Consider the following 23,600-nt stretch of genomic DNA (forward strand, 5'->3'; position numbering starts at 1 on the left):
TTGTGTTTCCTATTACTTTTTAGTGTATTTTCACTTTTTCATATTTTTTTCTTGGATTTTGGCTGGGATGGGAAATAGATATATATGGTCAGTCCATCATTACATGCACTATCCTAATTGCATATGGTAGAATCCTATGAAGAAATTTATTCAAAAACTTATTTTTGAATAACTAAAGCTAATCTAATTACCTTATACAATATCTTCAATTTAAAGTTGAGAAAAATTTGGATATTAACCTCTTATGAAGTGTATCAATGGTGAATGTGTTCTCTCATGCAGTGGGTTGTCTTTTCATTTTGTTGATGGTTTCCTTTGCTGTGCAAAACATTTTAGTTTGATGCAATCCCATTTGTTTATTTATTTATTTATTTATTTTTTGTTTCTTTTGCCCAAGGAGTATATCAGAAAAAATACACTGAAAGAAATGTCCAAGATTTTACTGTCAATATTTTATTCTAGGATTTTTATTTGAGTCTTTAGTCCATTCTGAGTTTATTCTTATATATGGTATAAGAAGGTAGTCTGGTTTTGTTACAGAACAAACAAGGGGGGTGCTGGGACGATATACTGTTATTGAAAAAAAAAACCCAGGTCCGTCATGTCCACCCCCAGAGGAAAGATGTCTCTCAATGCCAGAGATTTGTGAAAAGGAAAGGAAATGTTTATTTAATGCTATACAGACTTAAAGTAGTGACCTAATGTTTTCACCAAAATCCCAAAGTCCCTTAAAACACCCACAAACAGACACAGTCCTTCCTTCCTTCCCCCCTTTGCCCAGTCCAGAGTACCGTATCTCAGGAAAGGAAATAGAAGTCCATGGCTCAGGCAGTCCTCTGGTTCTTCCCAGTTAGTACTCCATCTCGACTGGGAGACCTCCCTGGGTTCCCGGTACCCTCAGCTGAGTCGCCGGGATCTCTGCTAAAACCAGGTGGTGGTTCCCCCTTCTGAAGCTGTGGGAGTCCCCACTCTGCCAAAGCCGCGTGGTTCTCTCTCTCAGGGCTGTGGGAGTCTCCACTCTGTCAAGGCTGTGTGGTTCTCCCTCTCAGGGCTGCGGGAGTCTCCACTGTGTCAAGGCTGCGTGGTTCTCTCTCCAATGGCTGCCCTGTCTGGGTTTAAATCCCCGCGCCAATCTTCCTCTGCAGCCCCACTTCCAACTTCTCCTACACTTGGGCACTCTTGCCTTCAATCTGTTGTCTTCTCCAGCTTTTCTGGTCGCCATCGTGGGTCTGGGCAGGTGTGACCCCATGTCATGGAGCCAATCTTCTCCCAGCTCCCATGCAGGCACTGTAACTTGGGGGACCTGCCCCCCAGTCCCATCTTGGTGGGGTAGTTATTTCCATTCCCCTGGCTCAGAGCCTGGCCACAGCTATTTAATATATCTAAGTGACCAGCCAGAGGCTATAGGTATGCTAAATGACCATGCCATGGATTACCTGCAAAGCTGCCCTGCATGTTCTTGCTCTGTGTGCCCTTCCTCCAACTCACACCTATGGGGGAAGGGGTAAAGACATCTTAAAATCTTCTGGACACCTTGAGTTCTGGACCCCATTTCAAATGCCTATTTGGGGTCTCCCCTCTTGGCTGCACCCTGTAACAGTTTCATTTTTTTTTGCATGTATCTGTCCAACGTTCCCAACACCATTTATTGAATAGACTCTTTTTTTATTGTGTGTTCTTGCCCCCTTTTTCAAACATTAATTGACCATGGAAGCATGAATTTATTTCCATATTCTCTATTTTGTTCCATTGATCTATGTGTTGTTTTTATGCCAGTACCATGTTGTTTGGTTACTATGGCCTTGTAGTATATTTTGATATAAGGTTGTATGATTCTTCCAAGTTTGTTCTTTCTCAAGATTGCTGTGGCTATCTAAAATTTATAAAGAATTTATATATGAGTCTTGTCATCTTCCCAAAAAGAACTTATACATGGATAGACCTGAAGGGTATTATGCTAAGTGGAATTAGCCAGTCAGAGAAAGACAAATACCATACAATTTCACTTACATGTGGAATCTAATGAAATAAAATAAACTAACAAAATAGAAACAAACTCATATACACAAAGAACAGCCTTACAGCTATCAGAGGAGAGAGAGTTGGGGGCTGGGTGAAAAAAGTGAAGGGATTAAGCAAAATAAAACAAACATCCCATAGTCAGACAACAATAGTGTGATTGCCACTGGAAGGGGGTTGGTTGTGGAAAGGTAGAAGAGGGTAAAGGGCGGACAAGTGGTGATGGAAGGAGACTTGACTTGGGGTGGTAAACACACACACATGCACAAAATAACTTATACAACTCAATACCCAAAATACCAAAAATACCAAAAAGTCCAATTAAAAATGGGCAAAGGGCCTAAGAAGACACTTTTCCAAAGAGGACATGCAGATGGCCAATGGACATATGAAAAGATGTTCAACATCACTAAGCATCAGAGAAATGCAAATTGAAACCACAATGAAATATCACTCACACATGTCAGAAGGGCTATCATAAGTATATTGACAAATAACAAGAGCAGCCAAGATGTGAAGAGAGGAAACACTTGTTAAGAGTTCGTGAGAATGCAGATTGGTAAAGCCACTATGGAAAACAGTATGGAGGTTCCTCAAAAAATTAAAAGTGGAACTGCCTCATGATCCAGCCATTCCACTTCTGGGTATATATCTGAAGAAACCCAAAACATGAATTAGAAAGAAAATGGCACATCTATGTTTATTGCAGCACCACTTACAATACTGAAGCTGTGGAAGCAACCCAAGTATCCATGAATTGACTAGTGAATAAAAAAGCTATGATAGCCCTGGCTGGTGTAGCTCAATGGGCTGAACTCAGGCTGTGAACCAAAGGGTCGCTGGTTCAATTCCCAGTCAGAGCACATGCCTGGGTTGCAGGCCAGGTCCCCATTGGGGGCCATGCGAGAGTCAACCACACATTGATATTTCTCTCCCTCTCTTTCTCCCTCCCTTCCCCCTCTCTAAAAATAAATAAATAAATCTTTTAAATAAAGCTATGGTAAATATATACAATAGAATATTACTCATCCATAAAAAAATGAAATCTTACCATTTGCAACAGCATGAGTGGACCCAGAGAATATTATGCTAAGTGGAATAAGTTAGTCAGAGAAAGACAAATACCATATGATTTCACTTATATGTGGAATTTATTGCAATTAACAATATAACAAACAAAACAGAAACAGACTCATAGATACAGAGAACAGATTGCTGGTTGCCAGAGGGGAGGAACTTGGGGATCTGGATGAAAAACATGAAGGGATTGAGAAGTACAGATTGGTAGTTACAAAAATAGTCATGCGGATGTACAGTACAGCATAAGTAATATAGTTAACAATATTATAATAAATGTTTATAGTGCCTGTTGGGTATTGTAAATATTTGGAGGAAAACTTTGTATAGTCTATAATTATCTAACCACTATGTTGTACATCTGAAACTAATACAAAATAATATTGAATGTAAACTGTAATTGAAAAAAATTGATTTTAAAAAGTAAAAAATAAATAAATAAAGTTGAGGAAGTTGAAAACCAAGGTAGAGAGATGGTTTGCCCTGGTAAATGCAGTAAGTTGAAACAATCAATATAAAACTTTAGTTCTATAAAGTTCTGCTGTCAAATTTGACAGTGGATAATGCTGGATATTTGGTTAAGATAATACTACATATTTAAATGGTTTACACAAATTGTTTGCAGTATTAAATATATAGTTATAAATAAAGGGTCAAATATTAAGAAAGCATGTGTAAATTTTCTACAAGTATAAAAATCCTACTACTTATAATTGTTTTCAGAGTGCTTCTGACTTCTCCCTATACTTTGGTTGCTAAGGCATAGAATTCTATATAGAGAAATAACTAAATTATGAAAAACATGATTCGTATATTTTGCCAAATGTCTTGAATATAAAACTAAATCTACTGTGGCCCATTCTATAATTCCTTGCTACCTCTCATGGTTGACAGTGATTACAATGAGCCTTTATTAGTCACTTAAAGTTCTGATCCAGATACAGTGTTAGTGTTTGAGAAGTATCTGCAAACCATTTTAAAGATGAAGAGACTGAGGCCTCTACACGTTAAAAGTTTGAGCAAAACAATGTAGATGCCAATGGGCAAGGGCAGAGTAGTTTTAGTTCAGTTTTATTTATTTCAGTAGTTTAGTTTTATTGTAGTTTTAGTTTAGTCTGTACTGTAAATATCCCTTCCATGCTTGATATTATGCTACTGATTGAGGTCAGTTAAAGAAGTACAGAAGCACACCTTCATACGGTGTCTTCACCATGCAGATATAATAGACATAGATTAACCTCAAGCACATTGGGCAAAGTAAAATGTAGCAAAACTAATTCTAAAATTAATGAGTTTTGAGTTTTTATTACCTTTGTTTTTAATATAAAGTATTTAATTATAAGTTTCTTCAACTTACTTTTTGAATTAACTTTATTGGGGTGACATTGGTTAATGAAATTATTTACATAGGTTTCAAGTCTACAATACCATGATATATCATCTGTATATTGCATTGTGTGCTTACCACCCGAAGTCACATCTCCTTCTGTTACCCTGACTGGACCCCCTCTTCCCTTCACAAATTTCCCCACCTCCTTTTCCTCTGGTAACCACCATACTGTTGTCCATGTCTCTGAATTTTTGTTTGTCTTGTTTGTTCACTTATTGCTTCCAGTTCTATATTCCACATATGAATGAAATAATATGTTTCTTTTCTTCTGACTTATTTCACTTAGCATAATATTCTCAAAATCCATCTACATTGTTGAAAATAGCAGTATTTTATCTTTTCTATGGCTAAATAATATTCCATTGTATATGAGGTCTATTCAGAAGGCATTCAGCCATATAATATGAAGATACATTTATTGAATAACATTCAAGATACAAGAAACATTGTACAAAGCACAATGACACCTTGATCCTCTTCAAAGTAGGCATCTTGGGACCTCACATAGTTCTCCCAATTGCCATCAGCTGCCCCATCATAGTTTCCTGAATCTCATCAACAGTCTGAAATCTCTTCCCTTTGAAAGGTGATTTTAGTTTTTGGAAAAGCCAGAAATCATAGGGCACCAAATCTGGGCTGTAGGGGCACTGACACACCTGGGTGATTTGATGTTTTTGCCAAAAACCTCTGCAGGAGATGTGATGCACAAGTGGGTGCGTTTTCATGATGAAATTGCCAATCACCATTTGCCCATAGCTGTGGCCTTCTGAAACATCCAAATAGATTCTGCAGAGGAATGTTCAAGCTTAACACAAAATATGATGCAGATTTGTTGTTCTACTTGCTCAGTCATTCTGAATGCAAAGGACACACAGTACAGATGCTCACTCAACTGTGTCTACTGCTCCCACTGACTGGTACAGTGTAGTCATTATTCACACATGCGCATTCCAGTCCACTCTCCTTAGCTGCTGGGTTACATCAATGTCATGCAAACCATTTTGGTTATATTAACAGTGGCTGGACTTTTTCTGGACAGGCAAACCACACCTTCTTTATCCATTTATCTATGGGAGGACACTTTAGTGTTTCTGTGTCTTGGCCCATGAATAATGTTACAATGAACATAGGGGTGCATATATCTTTGCAAATAAATGTTTTCAATTTTTTCAGGTAGGTACACAAAAGAGGGGTTGCTGGGTCATATGGTAACTATATTCTTAATTGTCTTTTTGAGTAACCTTCATACTATTTTCCGTACTGGTTGTACCAGCTTACATTGTACCACCAGTGAATGAAACTTCCTTGTTCTCCAACCTTGTACTCTCTACCTCTCTAAAATTTGTACTCAAAATGGATCAAAGACCTAAATATAAGACTTGAAACCATGAATTACATAGAAGAAAACATAGGTACTAAACTTATGGGCCTTGGTCTCTGAGAGGATTGTATAAATTTGACCTCAAAGGCAAGGGAAGTAAAAGCAAATACAAATGAATGGGATTATATAAGACAAAAAAATCTTCTGCACAGAAAAAAAAAAACAACTGCCAACAAAGCAAAAAGAAAACAAACCAGACAGAAGAAGATATTTGAAAACAATAGCTATGAAGCTATGACAGGGGATTAATATCCAACATATATAAAGAATTCATATAACTTAACAACAAAAAAACAAACAATCCAATTCAAAAATAGGCAGAGGACCTAAATTAACACTTCTCCCAAGAATACATACAGATGGCCAACAGATATTTGAAAAGATTTTAAGCTTTCCCAGCTATTCGAGAAATGCAAATCAAAACTACAGTTAGATACCTCCTCACTCCTGTTAGAATGGCCTTTGTCAACAAGATAATTTACTTTCTAATAACGGCTATATTTAACAAGCTCCCCAAATTTATGAGAATTTAACAGTCATCTTTTGTAAGCTGGTATAAGTCACTTCCCCTGTACTGCAGGTACATCATGGGTGGTTTTGCTCTACCTGTAGTTTGGGGGGAGCAAAAACACTCTTAGCTGTAAATTACCTTTGCTTGTCAACATAATTGCATACTCTTGCATAATTGCATAATTGCATAATTGCTTTTTGTGTGGGAGAGTTTCTTGTTTACTTTTCACTTTTTAATTTTCTTGTTTTGAGGTATGATGAGATACTTTGCAAATTCTTTAAAAAGAAGACCATAGCCCATTGTAGTGCATCTCACAGTATAGTGAGATAATGATATTGAAGTATTATGTATCATCACACATACACATGTGCACACATATATGGAAAGGGCATCTCTATTTACCTACATGTGTATATTCATATTTAGACATAGAAAACAATAAACTTGGGGAAATAAGTTAAAATAAAAATAATAGTTCCATAAAGAGTATTGTTAGAAAGGACTGGAAGGTTTTATATTTAAGATACTATATTCATTAGTATTAACTAAAGGGTAAGATCTGATTCACTCTAAGTTAAATCTGACTCCTCATCCATGGAAAGTTTAGCAATGACAATAAACAAAAGATAGTCTCTGTTTGAAGCCTCTGCTAAGAACATTTCTCTTTCAGACACAGAATGTAAGACAAGGTCATGGATTGTGTTTCATAAACATCATTTTTTATTATATATGGCTTCTGCATTTTTGCCTTGAGATTTTTTCATTCATGCTAGCACTTATCACTCATCTCTCTGTACTTTCTGTGGAATATCTTACTTTACTATTGAATAGTTCAAGATAAATGACTACTTTACTAGAAAGTAAATAAGACTCTTGAATTTTTCTTATATTGAAAAAATTATTATACAGTTCAAAGCTATTGTATACCTATTAAGGTACACCTACTAAGGTAACTGACATTGTACTGTTAGAAAAAAAAAACCCTTAACTCTAGCTCCAAATTTCTATTAATAATAATAAATGCTTAAATTATTTGATGATGTACACATTTCAAGGCTATTATGTAAGACTAATAAAGTGCCTAATGCAATTGCCATACTTAACAACTGAAAAGTTTAAAACTATGACTTTAACTCACTCTTAGGTTTTTATGTTTCATCATAAAGGATAGTAAATTTGTTGTATTTATTTGAATTCTATAGAGTTTTATGTTATAGAAAGAAAAAATCTAAACATCAAGTGGTTATCTTCATTTCATTATGTAATCTACAAGTCCATTTCTGCAAGGAAAAAACTTTCAAAGAAATTGATTTGGGTTAAGTCAGATGAATACATGCCTCTGAAATAGTATATTCTCCATCACCAGAGGGGGATTCAAGTGTAACTTGGATGACTACACATTAATTCTATAGCTGAGGAGATTCAAGCATCAGATGAGGAGGAAACAAGGAGTAAAGAAGGTGAGTGATCTAAGTTATCATTAATATCTCTTACCTGTTTGATAACTGGAACTGCCTCCACTTCTCCTGACTTCACACAATAAAGCAGTTTAATTATTCAGTACCTGTCTCTCATAACAAAGAGCTTGATGCAGGGAAAACTCAGAGGACCAGCAGTTGGAATACCTGAGCTGTCACAACTATTAGAAACTCTGTGATGCTGAAATGCTATTAAGCTTCAGTGTCCTCTATATCAACAAAGGACTAATCTTGTGATCTCTAAGTTTGCTGAGAGATCTAAAAGTACATAATTATAGTATCTGCTCTCTATCTCAATTACCTCCAAGATATAAGATGGGTGGTACTTTCTCAAGTCTGCTCTCACCTCTTACAATCAAAGCACACATAAAGAAAAGTGTTCCCTGTGTGAACCTCATTTGCTGATTTTGGGGTTGAAGTTAAAAATCTATGTTTATTGAGTTCATGTACTAGACAATTTGAGTACTAGCATCACACTCCTGGAGAAGATTGCCAAGAAAAGCTTAAAACCAAGTATGCCCTGCTAATTTGTTTCCCAAAGTATTAGAAATGTAGTTGCAAGGATAATGTTTTGTGAATTGTGCTATCCATCTTTTCTATTTTGCTGATGTCACACTGAGGTGTCAATTAAAGATGATATGTGCAAATCATTTAAAGCTCTAAAGAGAAAAAAGAAAAGGTTACAAAATATAAGGTCATGACCAGGCAATTAAGGAAGCAATAAATGGAAATTATAAATGGCAGGCAAACCAAGCCCATAAGAAATGGTATGAGTTTTAAATCTCAGACTTTTTTTTTTAAGGTGGGCTGCCTATGTACTGGCCTTCATTCACAGCATGCCATAAATTAAGCAATGTCTTTTGGAAACACAAGCATCAGATTATTTGAGCTTCACATTATTTCATTTTGGTGTTGATAAAATTTATTAACTTGGAAGTAACATTTTAAAAAATATTCTATTATTTAAAAAATGACCTGGTTGATGTAGCTCAGTGGATTGAGCTCGGGATGCGAAACAAAGCATCTCAGGTTCGATTCCCAGTCAGGAAACATGCCTGGGTTGCGGGCCATGACCCTCAGCAACTGCACATTGATGTTTCTCTCTCTCTCTCTTTCTCCCTCCCTTCTCTCTCCAAAAATAAATAAATAAAATCTTAAAAATATATATATATAAAATGAGAGACTGCTGTTTATAGACTTTTTCAAGAATCAAGCATATTGTATACAAAATATGTAGTAAATGCAAATGCCCACTTTTTAAATAGTCAGTTATAGACTCATATAGTACAATGTAATTTTTGAGCTATATTATTATGAATACCAAAACTCAGCACAATTATATACTTAAAAATAATATCAATATAAATTTCTGTTATTTCAAAGAGTAACTTTGTCTAGCTTTACATCCTAAAAATTCCAAATATTTTAATATTTACTTATTAAATCATTTGTCTTTCCTGATGTCTACATATGAAGAAGAGACATGGGTGAAAAGTATTAGGTAAGCTATTTTTAGGAGAGGAAAATCAGACTGTAGATGATCATTCAACTACTGCTGAGTTTTACACTGCCATTAGGAGCTTAATGTAGTATTTACCAGGGTAAAACCAGATAATCCTTACAATGTCATGATTTCATTCTGATGACTTTCTTGCTAGAGCTCTCATTTTCTTCCCCAGACACAGTGTGACACCTGGAGAGGTTCAGAGCATTAGAGCAGCATAGAAGTCTGTACTGACTGTTAACAGAGCGGTGTGGTAGTGGTGGTGACCTGCAAATCTTGAAAAGGGAAAGCAGTTTTCCTTCGTCGCAGTTTGTCAAGCAAGTCAGACCTTCAAAGCAGGTAGCACCTAAGGGAACAGAGTTTAGTAGTGAATATGTTGAAGTCTCTTTTGTTTTGGAGAGTTCTAAGCATGCTATAACTTTTTTCTTCTGCTTGGAACATGCTTCCTATCATTCTTCACAGGTCATCCTTTTGATCCCAATTTCTGTGTCACTTTGGGTAACTCTTCTGACACTGCAGCCTTAGATGATTGATCTTTCTCTGTAGGCTCTCAGGGCACCCTGTTCTTCCCTACCATATTACTTATAAAAATCCATTTTATTGTATGTCTATTTTTTCATTTCCTAACTAAACTCATATTTCCAAAACAGCATGGGCCTAGTCTATATCTCCTGTGCAAATATTTCTCCCCCAGTCCCAAAAGAATAGCTGAGAATTCATATTTGTTAGGACTTGTAGGATGTTTCAGATGCTCTGGTCTCCTACAAATAATTAGGGCTGCTATCTTCGAAAAGAATGAAGATTACTATTAATGTAACCTGATTTTAAATCCTAGATTTAGAGCTAGGCAGAAACAAGTAATGACAAAATTAATTTATAGTTGTGTATACATTACAGTTTGAGTGAGACACTAAACATGTGCATATCTTCCTCAGAGACCATTTGGGGGAGAAAGGTGAGAGGTGGTGAGCAAGTCTTCTTACTGCAGCCAACAGTTGAGGTGAGCTGGTTCCAGGAACTCCCTTCTATGACAGCTTAAGTGTTTGTTATAACTCAAGGATTTAGAAATATGCAGAGGGATAATTGACATGAATTAAATTTACAATATGGGAAAAAGTATGCAAAATATAATAAAATTTTAAATTAAGTATAAAAATGATTACAGCACCAAAACTGAATTACATAATTTGACTATGGTCTTAACTTCATTTCTTCCTTACTATAATTCTGGGGGTGAAATTCATCACAGAGAAGATCAATGAGGATCATTGAAAAAGGCAATAATTAATTCAAAATAATTCATCTCTATTTTTTTTTAAGAATTTGTGAAACAGCCCTGGTTGGTGTAGTTCAGTGGATTGAGCTCTGGCTTGCAAAGCAAGGGGTAGCTGGTTGGATTCCCAAGTCAGGCCATATGCCTGGGTTTTGGGCCAGGTCTCCAGTAGGGGGCATGGGAGAGGCAACCACACATTGATGTTTCTCCTTCTTTCTCCTCCCCCCTAAAAATGAATAAATAAAATCTTAAAAAAAGAATTTATGAAACAGTGTGAAGTTAGTTCTACTGATACAATTGTTCATATTGCCTTTAGGGCATAATGCTGTGGTTGCTTTGGCTAGGATCTGGAATGGTGAGTTGCTAACCTTATTACTAATGCTCAATTTTAGAAGCCCTTTTTACCCCAAGGGCTTCTAAACACTCAGGAATTAACTTTCATCATATGTTAGAAATGAAAAGTGCTGAGAAATTTTCATTGGCCTATAATGTAAAATATGCACTAAATAATTTCCCAAATTATTTAAAATTTATTCCAAAAATTTTTTTTAAAAAATTTTTTTTTCAGAAAATTTCTGCCCACCACAGTAACTAGGTGTGACCATTTGATATCAGTTGGCAGAAATTAGAATGGGACTTTGCAAAAAGTATTCTAAATTTGCTTTAAGAAATTTGAAATTTCCCTCTGACTAAAAAGAAGTATGATTTTGTCTGTTTTGCATTTAACCCCACTGAGTATATGAATTTGGCTCAGATGCTTGGGGTGTTTCAGTCACTTTCATAGTCTTAAATGTCTTCACTGGGATTGAGGAACTCTGAAGGGCTTGCTTTAACCCTGAGGTAAATGGAAATGCAGTGGTGTGTACTGGAAATCAGGAAAAGCAGGATCAGTCTGGTTCTGTCACTTCCTATTCAAGTGACTTTGGACAAGTCACTTAACCTCTCTGAACTTCATTTTTTCCCTTTGCAAAATGGGTTTAAAACAGCTGCTCTGATGCATGGATGAAATGCCATACATACTAAAATGATTGAGATGTTGCAAGCAGGATACACACTGATGGCTGATTATTGTCATTCTTACAATAAAAAATTAGAAAACTGGCATAAGAACAGAAGAAGAGAAAAAATACCAAGGAGGCAGGACTCAAAGAGCATGAGAAACATGGTAAATGTACAACTGGAAGAATAATTGAATGGCAATTTTAAAGTCTTCAGCATGAGGGCTGGCTCATATCTTGGCCTACCTCAGATCCACAGTTGCCTGGACAGTGACCAGTGACATTCACCATACTGAAAAGTGGGGAATAAAATATGGAGAACTTCCAGGCTCCTATAGCCACCATCTGAAGCTCTGAATCAGACAACCTCTGCAATATGGCTTAAGAACAGGAAAAACAAAACAAAAACAGATGTGTCACTGTTGAATATAACAAAATTCCTGGGCATAATTGAAGGTGTAAGATTTTTGACTCAGATCTGGTTGAATAATCCTGAACAAATTATATAATCTTATTAAGTATCAATTTACTCAATTTTAAAATGAGTATGACATGCACATTTTATAGAATTGATGGGGGATTAATGACAGACCTAGCTTTCAGCATAGCTTTAGCATAGCAAATACTCTCAGTTTTGTGCTTACTCACTGACACAAAGACCCGTTGTTCTCATGAGCCTCTCCTGCTTGTGCCCTTATCTCATTATCTTTCTTCTGTTCTCTCTCACTGTGGAATCCTGAATCCTACCCTTGTTCCTCTCCTTCTGGTGAGTTCTACATTAATAGATCTTACAAATAGTTCAGCTCCTCTAAAACTTAATTTCCCCTTTTAGTAGTCAATAGGAGACCTCAAAGAGGCAATGAAGCTTCCAACCTAATACTTGCAAAATACCATTTCCACAGAAATTCTTAAACTCCAGTTTAAAAATTCATGAACTCTCTATTTATCAACGCACACACTCCCAGACTCAGAATCCAAATTTTCATTTGCCATAAAATAGTTGCCTAAAAGTAAACTGTGTGCCTCTCTACCCCAAGCTCTTTCAAACTATGAAGTGCTATTTGTAGAACTGTGTTGTCCCAAATCAAGAATGTCTAGCTTCTTCCCTATTAAAATGTTTCACTCTTTTCCACAGACATGTATTGCAAAGGGAAAAATCAATTGTGTTAACATTGATCTTTAGTCTTAACAAATTCTTGAATCTTTTAGTCCTGTATGCTAAAGACAGAATTATTGAATAACAATTACCTGTAAACATATACATAATGCTGAGAGACTATGATAGATAAGAAATGATGATCTATATCTATTAGAGAGAAATTTCTGGATGGAGGGATCAATTTCTTAATATAGCACTCTGGAACTTGTGATTTACAATGGGATGATGGGTTATTAATTCATCCAGAGAATGGCCAGCACTATTGCTGCAGAGGAAAGAAAGCTACATACCTGCATCTCATATGCCCCATGCCCATTAATTATTAAATCATATTTTTATGATACTTTACAGAGCCAAGATGATGTATTTCTTCATTCCCTTGATCATCAGCATTTTTGTTCATTTAATAATTATGTGTTGAGATCCTTCCGTGACAAGTGCTTTAAGAGATAGTACTGTCTTTAGACACAAGAAGAAGGGGACCCTTTCCTAGTATATGCAGGAGTAAGGAGTCTGTGGGTCCAAGGAAACGTACCTCCCTATTCTAGATCATAATTTGAGTAGCCATAAGCCTGATTTCCCTGTCCAAACAACTTTGAGTCATTTTCAGGCCCAAATAATCACTTTGTTCTTCTCCAGCCTTGAAAGGGCAATAGAGTGTCTACCTCTAGGCCTGAAGGGTGGCCAAATCTCAGCTATTTGTTGGGGTCTCCACAGTCCCCACACATGCAGGCAAGGTAATCAAAGACAGTAGCTTAAATTGGAAAGGGAAGGGAAACAGACTGCAATAGAAAGCCCCCATTTTATACTTTTTCCAAGCCTGCCAACAGTAGGCACAGGCCTGGTTAGAGATACTACTAATACATAGGTTGGTAAAATACATTTTTCTATGTTAATATATTATGACATGAAAGAAATTCCATGTTGGAAGAATGTTATGTAAGTGAGCCAAAAATGGCCTCTATATTGGTCCTATGTTATTTATTGCTTCAAAATGGCTCAGACTTGCTAGCTCAAAAGCCTGCTGGAGACAAACTCAAATTTTTACACATCCAAGTGTCTTAAATATAGTTTCCAAAAACAGATGTGTAGCCACCTGCCTGCTTTGCATACCCCTGGAAACTGAACCCAACAGCTGACTGTCACAGATAAAACCTTGGCCCATTTAAAAGAAGAAAATGGAAGGAAGGAAGGGAGGGAAGGAGGGAGGGAGAAGAAACCCAGCTGCCATTTGAAATTCTCCTGATTCAAAGATTCTCCACTGGGCAGCTGAGTGACATCACCTAGACAGGGAATTGCCTTCTCCAATCTCTGTCTCCCAGAAGAATGGGTTCTCCTGTCCTTCCCTCTGCATGGTGGCCCCAGTTCCACATCCTGTGGAAGCTCTGTTGCTGTGAGGGACTTTTTCCTTCATTCAAACCTGTCAGGGTTAAATAAATAAAGCTTGTGTGTGTTACAGCTACCTCATGGTCACACTGTCATATCTTTTTCTTTTATCAATCCTAAAATTCTCAAACTCGTCCTTCAAGAAAAAAGTTTCCTCTTCTTCTTCTTTTTCTTCTTCTTCTTCCTCTTCCTCTTCCTCTTCCTCTTCCTCCTCTTCTTCTTCTTCTTCTTCTTCTTCTTCTTCTTCTTCTTCTTCTTCTTCTTCTTCTTCTTCTTCTATAAACAGTGGTTGACAAACTATGACCAAATCTGGCACACTGCTTGTTTTATACAAAATGAAATCCAAGATTCATTTTTATGTTTTAAATGCTTGAAAAGTATTAAAATAAGAATAGTCTGTGACCTGTGAAAACTAATTTAAATTGCACTGTTTCTAAATAAAGTTTTATTGAAAAAAGCCACACTCATTTATTTACATAATTGTCTATTTCTGTTTTCATGCTATAATGGCAGAGTTGAGTAGCTGTGAGAGAGAGAGCAGAAGTCCTGCAATGCTTAGAGTATTTATCTTGCCTTTTGCAGAAAAAAGGTTACTGAACTCAAGTAAAACAAGGTGGCTTGTGAGTCACTACTTTTTTGTTACCCGACACATGTAATTTCTATAGTAAAATAAGAACTACACTGCATGCCTTTGTGTACATTTTTCTTAAGAGACATAAAGTGCCATCTAAAGAATCTTCAAGAAAAGTAGTGTGCAGTTTTCAATTTGATTAAAATTTGTTAATCTTTCTTAAAATCTGCTATAAGAAAGCCTAAAAGCAAGCCTTGACAAAATCACAGTGATCTGCCAGTAATTTCACCATCTGCCAGACACAATTCAACACCAAGGAAAAGAGCATAATGCAAATCTATAATGTATAATTCATGATGTCTCACATAAAGTAAGAAAATATATTAGACATGTGAGAAGCAAAAAAATAGGATGTATATTCAAGAGAATACAATTGTCAACAGGAGACCACTGAATAACCAAGTGTTGGAATTAACAGGAAAAACATTATAATAACCATAAAATATGTTAAATGGTCTGGTAATACAGATAGAAATGTTGGGGTAATTTAAACAGGAAAATAAAACCCCTATGGAAGAAACATATGATTATTCTAGAATTGAAATACTCATATAATGAGAATGGTTTGTGAGATATTGATGTAACTTGGCAGCCATGGAGAATGAACTGGAATGCACATGCATGAACAATGATGACTTCACTGTATTAGTCAGTGAGGTCAGTAGACAATGTTGAGTGAGCATGTGTACTGCGTGGCTGTCATATTCAAAACGAGTGAGTAGAGCAAAGAATCTGCATCAAATTTTGTGTTAAACTTGAACATTCCTCCACAGAAACTATTCAGATTATTCAGAAGACTTTTGGGGGCAATGTAATAAGTGCAATGCAAATACAAGTGTAGCACAAACAGATCAAAGATGGCTGAGAATCTGTTCAAAGTGATCCATATTCTAGAAGGCCTGCAACAAGCAGAATACCTGATACTATTGAATGTGTCCAGGCTGCAATCAACAAAGACTGGTAACTGGCAGTGCAAGAACTAGAAGCTGATCTGAGGATTCTAAAAACTACTGTGTCCAAGATTTTGATGCAGGATCTTGGCATGAAATGTGTCATGGAAAAATCCATTCCATGGTTTTTGCTACCAGAGCAGAAGGAGCATTGTACTGCAGTTGCTGATGATTTGATTCAAACCATGACCAATGGACCAGATTTCCTCCAAAAGGTCACAACTGGAGACAAATTGTGGCTTTATGGCTATGATCCAGGAAGTGAAGGCCCAGCAGTCCTAATGGAAGTCGCCTGGTTCTGCATGCCAAAGGAGGCGTGGCAAAGCCGCAGCAAGACCAAGACCATGTTAGCTGTGTTTTTGATTGGGAAAGAGGTGTCCATCACAAGTATGCTCCTGTCCAGGCCAAGCAATAAGTTTGAGAACTACCTCAGTGTTCTTCATCAGTTGAGAGATACAATATGATGAAAATGGCCATAGGTATGGGCAACTGGTGATTAGAGCTTCATGCATCATGTCTCGTGCAGAGTTTTTTGGTGAAACATCAAATCACCCAGGTGACTCAATTTCTTTACAGCCCCATTTTGTCACCCTATGACTTCTGACTTTTCCCAAAACTAAAACCACCTTTAAAAGGGAAGAGATTTCAGACCATCAATGATATTTGGAAAATATGACAGGGAAGCTGATGGCGATTCCAACAAAGGTTTTTGCAGAGTGTTTTCCACAGTGGAAGAGATTCTGAGAGAACTGTGTGAGGTCCCAAGGTGCCTACTCTGAAGGGGACTGAGGTGTCCTTGTCCTATGTACAATACTTCTTGTATCTTGTGTTTTCTTTAATAGATGTCTCTATTATTCATTGAAGTGCTTAGTCACAGACAAGTCAGCAGAATAATTGATTGTGAACTCATGAAAGGAGAATATAACTTATTCAAGTTGAAGTTTAGAGAGAAAATTAAAACAAATTAAAATTTAAAAAGAAGCCTGTGACATGTAAGAAAATATCAAATGGTCTAACATACAAGGAATTAGAGTACCAGAAAGAGAGTGCAGAGGGACTGTGCACAAAAAATGTTTGAAGAAACAATGACTCTATTTTTTTTTTTACTAAAATAGGAGCACGATTTCCCTAGCTGGTGTGACTCAATGGTTGAGTGCCAGCCTGTGAACCAAAGGGTTGCTGGTTTGATCCCCAGTATAGGGCACATGCCTGGGTTGTGGGCCAGGCCCCCAAGTGGGGGGGGCATGTGAGAGGCAGCCACACATTGATATTTCTCTCCCTCTTTTTCTCTCTCCTTCCCCCTCTCTAAAAAAATAAATAAATAGAATATTTTTAAAAATAAGCAAAATAGGAGAAAGACAACAATGTAAGGATCCACAAGACTCAACAAATCTAAGCCAGGTAAATAAAATGAAGTCTATACCACATGCATATCATAGCCAATCTAATGACAAAGAGATAATTTTTAAAAGAAGAAAACATCAAGGCGATAAGAAGAAACAAAGGCTCATTCTGTTGAGGAAAAAATAATTAGAATGCTAGCTGATATCTTACCAGAAAAAAAAGTTGGAACACCAAAACAATGAACTGTTGTAATTAAAGTACTAAAAGAAAAAGAGGTAAATCTAGAATTCTATAATGAGTGAAAATATGTTTCAATAATAAAGATGAAATAAAGACATTTTTAAAAACTGAAAAATTAAGGACAATACGGTAACAATATCTAGAGCAATCTATTAAAATTAATAAAAATATACAGCTAAAATATTATTAGTGATATAAAAAGATTATAAAAAGAATTTGATTAATTCAAAAGGAAAAAGAAAAATACATATACAAAAAAGAACAGAAATAAATAACAATCTTGCTAATAAACCAAATGCTTCTTGGACTAACCCCTCCAATTAAATTAAATAAGACTATATAAACAAGAAACTGAAATGTGTGTTGCTATTTATAGCAGAGAACAAAGTTTACCATAATCATAATCAAAGTGTACCATAATTATCCAAATAGGCCATATATTGTATCATTAAAAAGCTTCAATAAACTCAAAGTAATTGCACTCATGCATAGTAACAGTTTAACAATAATAAATCTTCACTAAGATTCAATAAATAAAATAATACATAACTAAATAGCTTATGGATAAAATAAAAATTCATAATGAATATTAGAAATATTTTGAACTAAACATTAATAAAAACACAATATATCAAATTATGTTGGATGGATTTAAAATAGTGCAGAGAAAAATATAGACTCTAAATGCATATATAACAAGAGGATATATTTAGAATCAATGAACTTAGCATTCACCTCAAAAGAGCAAATTAAATCCAAAATTGCAAAAGGAAAAGAAAATGAAATTATATTTATTTTGTTTTTTTAGTATTATTGAGATATTATTGGCATATGTCTGTTACCTTTTTTAACTCTTCTTTTATTTTTATTTTTAAATCTTATTTCAATTGTTGTTGCAGTACAATTTTCTATCTTTTACTCCCATCCCAACCCACCCACTCAGCCCTCCCATTTCCACCCCCCCTAGTTTTTATCCATGTGTCCTTTATACTGGTTCCTGTAAACCCTTCCCCTTTCCCCTGAAATTCCCCTGAAATTCCCTCTCCTCTCCCATCTGAACTCTGTCAGTCTGTTCTTTATTTCAGTGTCTTTGGTTATATTTTGCTTGTTTCTTTGTTTTGTTGTTTAGGTTCCTGTTAAAGGTGAGATAATATGGTATTTTTCTTTCACTGCCTGGCTTATTTCACTTAGCATAATATTTTCCAGTTGCATCCATGCTGTTGCAAAGGGTAGGAGCTCCTTCTTTCTTTCTGCTGCATAGAATTCCATTTATTGAGCATTTCTTTTTCTGTGTAAGCTTTTAGTTGATATAGTCCCGTTTGTTTATTTTTGCCAGGAGGGGCCGTGCAGATGGGCAAAACTGCTAGTACCACTGCAAAGACAAATGTGGTCTGCCAAGATCTGAACACTGGTTGTTTTAAGGCCCACCCCCTTCTGTCTCAATTTGATCTCCAATAGTCAAGCCTCTCAGACTATCTCTGTGATCTCTCTCTGTCATGTGCAACCCAAGATAGCCTCCTGGGACATGCCTGGCTATACTGGGGAAGGTGAATGTATCACTTGGTCTCTCTTTTGCCCGCTAAGGAAACCTGTATTTCAATTGTGCTTTACAAGACTTAACCTGAATTCACTTTTTAGTAATCTTTTAAGTAGTTCTTAATTGTTAACTGTTTTCTACCTTCCCCCATGTTTGGATTTTAAAATCATTCCATCTTGACTCTGCATATCTAGGAATGAGAAGTCTGTACAGAGGGATTATATGTGATTCACTCTGAAAATTTTTAGAGACTGGGAATATGTTAATTATTGCTACAGGAAAATAAAAATTAATGGATTCAAGGAGAGATCTTATATTGCCAAATGCTATAAATTAAGTATACCGGTAATGAACACAAATAATGTTATTTCAGAGATTAAATATAGAAAAAAAACTATAGCAGCTAAAGATCAATCAAATCTAAATTTTTAAAAATACAAATAATGAACCCCCCAGCTAGCGTAGCTCAGTGGATTGAGTGTGGGCTGTGAACCAGGCATCGCAGGTTCGATTCCCAGTCAGGGCACATGCCTAGGTTGCAGGCCATGGCCCCCAGCAACTGCACATTGATGTTTCTCTCTCTCTCTCCTTTCCCTCTCTAAAAATAAATAAATAAAATCTTTTAAAAAATACAAATAATGAGATAAGCTTTTTAGTGAAATGTAAACTTCTGAAAAAGTATTTTTTAAATAATATGTTAATAATATCCAAAGGGTTTTTTAAAAAATAAAATATATATATATACACACACATATATATACTAATTAATGAGAAGATAATGAAACCCACAAAGACTTTGAAATGAATAAGATATTGACCTGCTTTCTAAAATCATTTTTAACAAAAGAAAAAAATATATAGCATAGGTAAGAAATAGAAGCAATTAGCATGCAATGAAGATTTTGTTAAATACAAAGAAAATATGGTCATTTTAGAAATCAACCATTTTCTTTTCTGGCATACAATCAGAAAATTGAAAAAAATTGTAAAATATTGATTTCTGTGCCACATTTTAATGAGCTTGCTTCCCAATAATAAGTTCAACTTTGTCTATTTTCATAGGTAACCCAAGACTATAAAAGAGAAAAACTATGAGCAAACAAGTCTCTGTTTTCTTAAAAGGAGAATAGTCATCATCTCTACTCTTAGTAAAATGAGGAAATGAATCCTAAGGTAAATATTGGAAGACATCTAGAGATTTAATGAATTATGAAAAACAAGCAGTATACTTTTACAAAGGAAAAAATCATGCCAGGCAAATTTAATTGCTTTTTTTCCTTGTGGATCAAGTTATGAGATTAATAGATGAGAGCAGCAATAGACGTGCTATATTTTAATTTCAGCATAGTGAAAGGATAATGTATCTTATAAACTTTTACTCAAAGAATTAGTTTAAATTAGCTTGGATATAAACACTTTACATAGAGTAAAAATTGGTTGAAGTATCACATAAAAGAGCTCATCATAAATGGCAGTTTTTCTAGGAGGGCAGAGGTACCTAGAGAATAGCTACAAGGGTTAGTGGTAGGTCCATTCCTTTTAAAAAGGCTCATTAATGATGGGAAGATGAAGTAAACAGCATGCTAATTAAATTCACAGTCAGTGCTAAGTTGGGAAATAATACACATTCCCCAAACTAAAAAAGCTATAATGTGCCTTGAAGAAGTTTGATATATGGTCAAAACTTCATTTTGATTTTTCCAACTTGGAAAACTCATTGGGAGACTTAAGCAAGATGCCCCCCCAAAGCTGCTATTCAAGGAGCAACCAAAATTCAGAGGCCTCATCATTTGAGTCAGATATTACAAAGTCTAGCTGTTTTGGAAATGCCTGGTCTGCATTATTCTTATGGTAAAAGCAAAGTTTAATATTTTTTGTGTCACTAGTCTTTTAGAATATGATTTGTTTTAGGTGTCTCATTTCCAGGAAGAGGTTAAGAAAAATATAAAGGTGGTCTAGAACACAATAACAGACATATTGACAAAGGGTTAGCGATTACCGATGGAGAAACTCAACTAAGATAGTGTATTTAACATGCTATTTATTTATTTGTTTATTTTTTAGACTTTATTTCTTTTAATTTTTAATTTTTTAGAGAGAAGGGAAGGGAGGGAGAAACAGAGGGAGAGAAACATCAATGTGTGGTTGCCTCTCAGGTGGCCCCTCTTGGGGACCTGGCCTGCAACCCAGGCATGTGCCTTGACTGGGAATTAAACTGGTGACCCTTTGGTTCACAGCCCATGCTTGATCCACTGAGCTACACCAGTCACTGCATTATTTCTTTTTTTTAAATTTAATCTTTATCGTATTTATTTTTCATTACCATTTAGTATTCTTATATCCCCTTCCTCCCAGCAATCACCACACTGTTGCCCATGTCCATGAGTCCTTTTTCCATTTTGTGTGCCCTCACCCCCTTACTTCCCTCTTCTCCCAGCTGTCATCCTGCTCTCCATCCATTTCTATTGGAAGTTTGCTTCATTTGTTAATCAAATGCCATTGCTTTCAGTTGACTAATTTTATGCCTCGCACCATTTTAAAAAAATATTGGGAAATTTATGAATAAAAGTGTTTGTCAGCTATTACTTGCTATAGTAAAACATACTGGAGTAATTTAGTATCAAAAAATAATAATATTATATTACAAAAATAGTATAAAAGATAATTTTGCGACCATAGGAAGTATTGTTATGACATTGAAGTGAAATGTAAAATGAAAATAAAGACACCAATAAACAGGTGCAAAATTATACAAACAGTATCTTCCAATCTTATAGTGGTATATGGCCTGAGGAAACACATTGAGGACTGATTTACCAAAGATTTTTTTAAAAAAGCTTTGGGTAGTTGTGTATGATTACTGGAAATTTTTATTTTTACAGTCATCTAAATTTTCAAAGGCTATCTTTCTGTAATTTAATTATTAACATTTTATAGTATGTCAATATAAAAGGCAAGAATGCAAATTATAAGATAGGGACATGAAATAAAGGGGAAAAAAGAAAGCATCAAAACTCATATATTAAATTACTAAAGGAAGCTAAAATAACAGATTCCTCCCTCCCAAAGTTATTTTAAACTAGATTCAGAAAATACAGTGGAAATATGGATGCATTAGGAAGCCATTATATAAGATCACTTTGATGGCATGTAACAACAGCAACTTTAGAATATATATGCATATAAAAGCTGGTAAATTACAGTTCAACTTTATTTGTCCTTAAGTCCCTTTGGAATGCCATCAGAAATTCCGAGATCTCTCCCTACACATAGGACTTGCTTTTCCCCCTAAATATATAGCAATATTTTCATGTCCTTAGAATGGATATTTCTGAGTTTAAAGAGTTTTATGACCAAACTTATTGCTACATTTTTTCTTAATGTTGTAAGTCACCTAGATTGATTTTTTCAAATATTTTATTTATTCTTAGGGAGACAGAAATGAGGGAGAGAAACATCTCTCCCATTCTTTTGAAAGGGAGAGAAACATCGATATGTGAGAGAAAAATCCATTGGTAGCCTTTTGCACCCCCCAGCAGGGGACCTGGCCTGTAACCCAGGCATGTGTTCTGACTTGGAATTGAACCAGTGACTTCACTTCATGGAACAATGGCCAACCAACTGAGCTGCACTGATCAGGGCTAGATTGATTTTTTAAAGTAAACTTGAAATTATTTTCACTGTACTCTAACCCAAACATAAGCTTAAATAAAAGTCAATTTCTTTGTTGATACAAGGACTACTCACTTAACCTATTTTTGCTATTGCATACAATTTGATTTTTCAAAAGTGACATATTGTCTATGATTCATACAAAGGCATTGTATTTAACATGTGCAGAATACATTGCATGCAGCAAATTAAGGGTTTGAATCTGGAGATCAAAACTTCTTTGTACTCCTATGATCCTTTCTTTATCATACTATACAAAACAGTGCTGCTCATCTACTGTACCACTTGGGGATGTTCACCTTGTTTTACCAAAGGGGATCTTGATCTTTCCTCCAGTTTGTCCAGATCTCTTATAAGAAAGCCAGCAGGAACTTTACTGTTTCTACACTAATGGCATAGGAAATAAAAATATTACAACTGCTACTCTGCATGTGGTAATCATTTTGAAAAACTGCAGTTTAGATACTCACATTGAGCTTTCATTGTAATCCACACTATATTAAACAATCGGAATATCTTTAGAGCTCTATTAACTTTTCCACCAAAGGTACAGTGAAATAAAGGAAATGGCTTGATTTATTTTCTTATACTAAGTGGGGTTGAGTATATAAAGTAGATGATTATTCTCATATTTAACATATTTATATTTAACAGAGTTGACCTCAACTCTCCTGAAGCTATTTACTTTTTCTAGAGGTCTCCAGATTTTTGACATTTTGCTATCATGATCTATTATTTACCCATTAGTTTCATTCAGTTAACAAGTAACAGCATGAAGCACTTGTTCAGTTCCTCAAATACTGTGATCAAATAGTTTTAGGAAACGTCCAATGTTCTCTTGCTCTAATGGCTCTTGAAGACCACTGAATAGTACCCATACTTTTTATTAGCTTCTTTGATATGTTATCATAGAAACTATTCAGGTAGGCCTACAAGCCTTTTTCTCTTATGTTTCTGATTGCTAAATCTATGTACGTAAACTTTATAATAAATTGTTTTGCATTCTGGCAATGGTTGATATTTTGATATAAACCATACATAACTTCACAT

Source organism: Phyllostomus hastatus, unplaced genomic scaffold, assembly GCF_019186645.2.
Source record: "Phyllostomus hastatus isolate PE091 unplaced genomic scaffold, TTU_PhHast_1.1 phas_contig_34, whole genome shotgun sequence".
In the NCBI taxonomy this organism is placed as follows: Eukaryota; Metazoa; Chordata; class Mammalia; order Chiroptera; family Phyllostomidae; genus Phyllostomus; species Phyllostomus hastatus.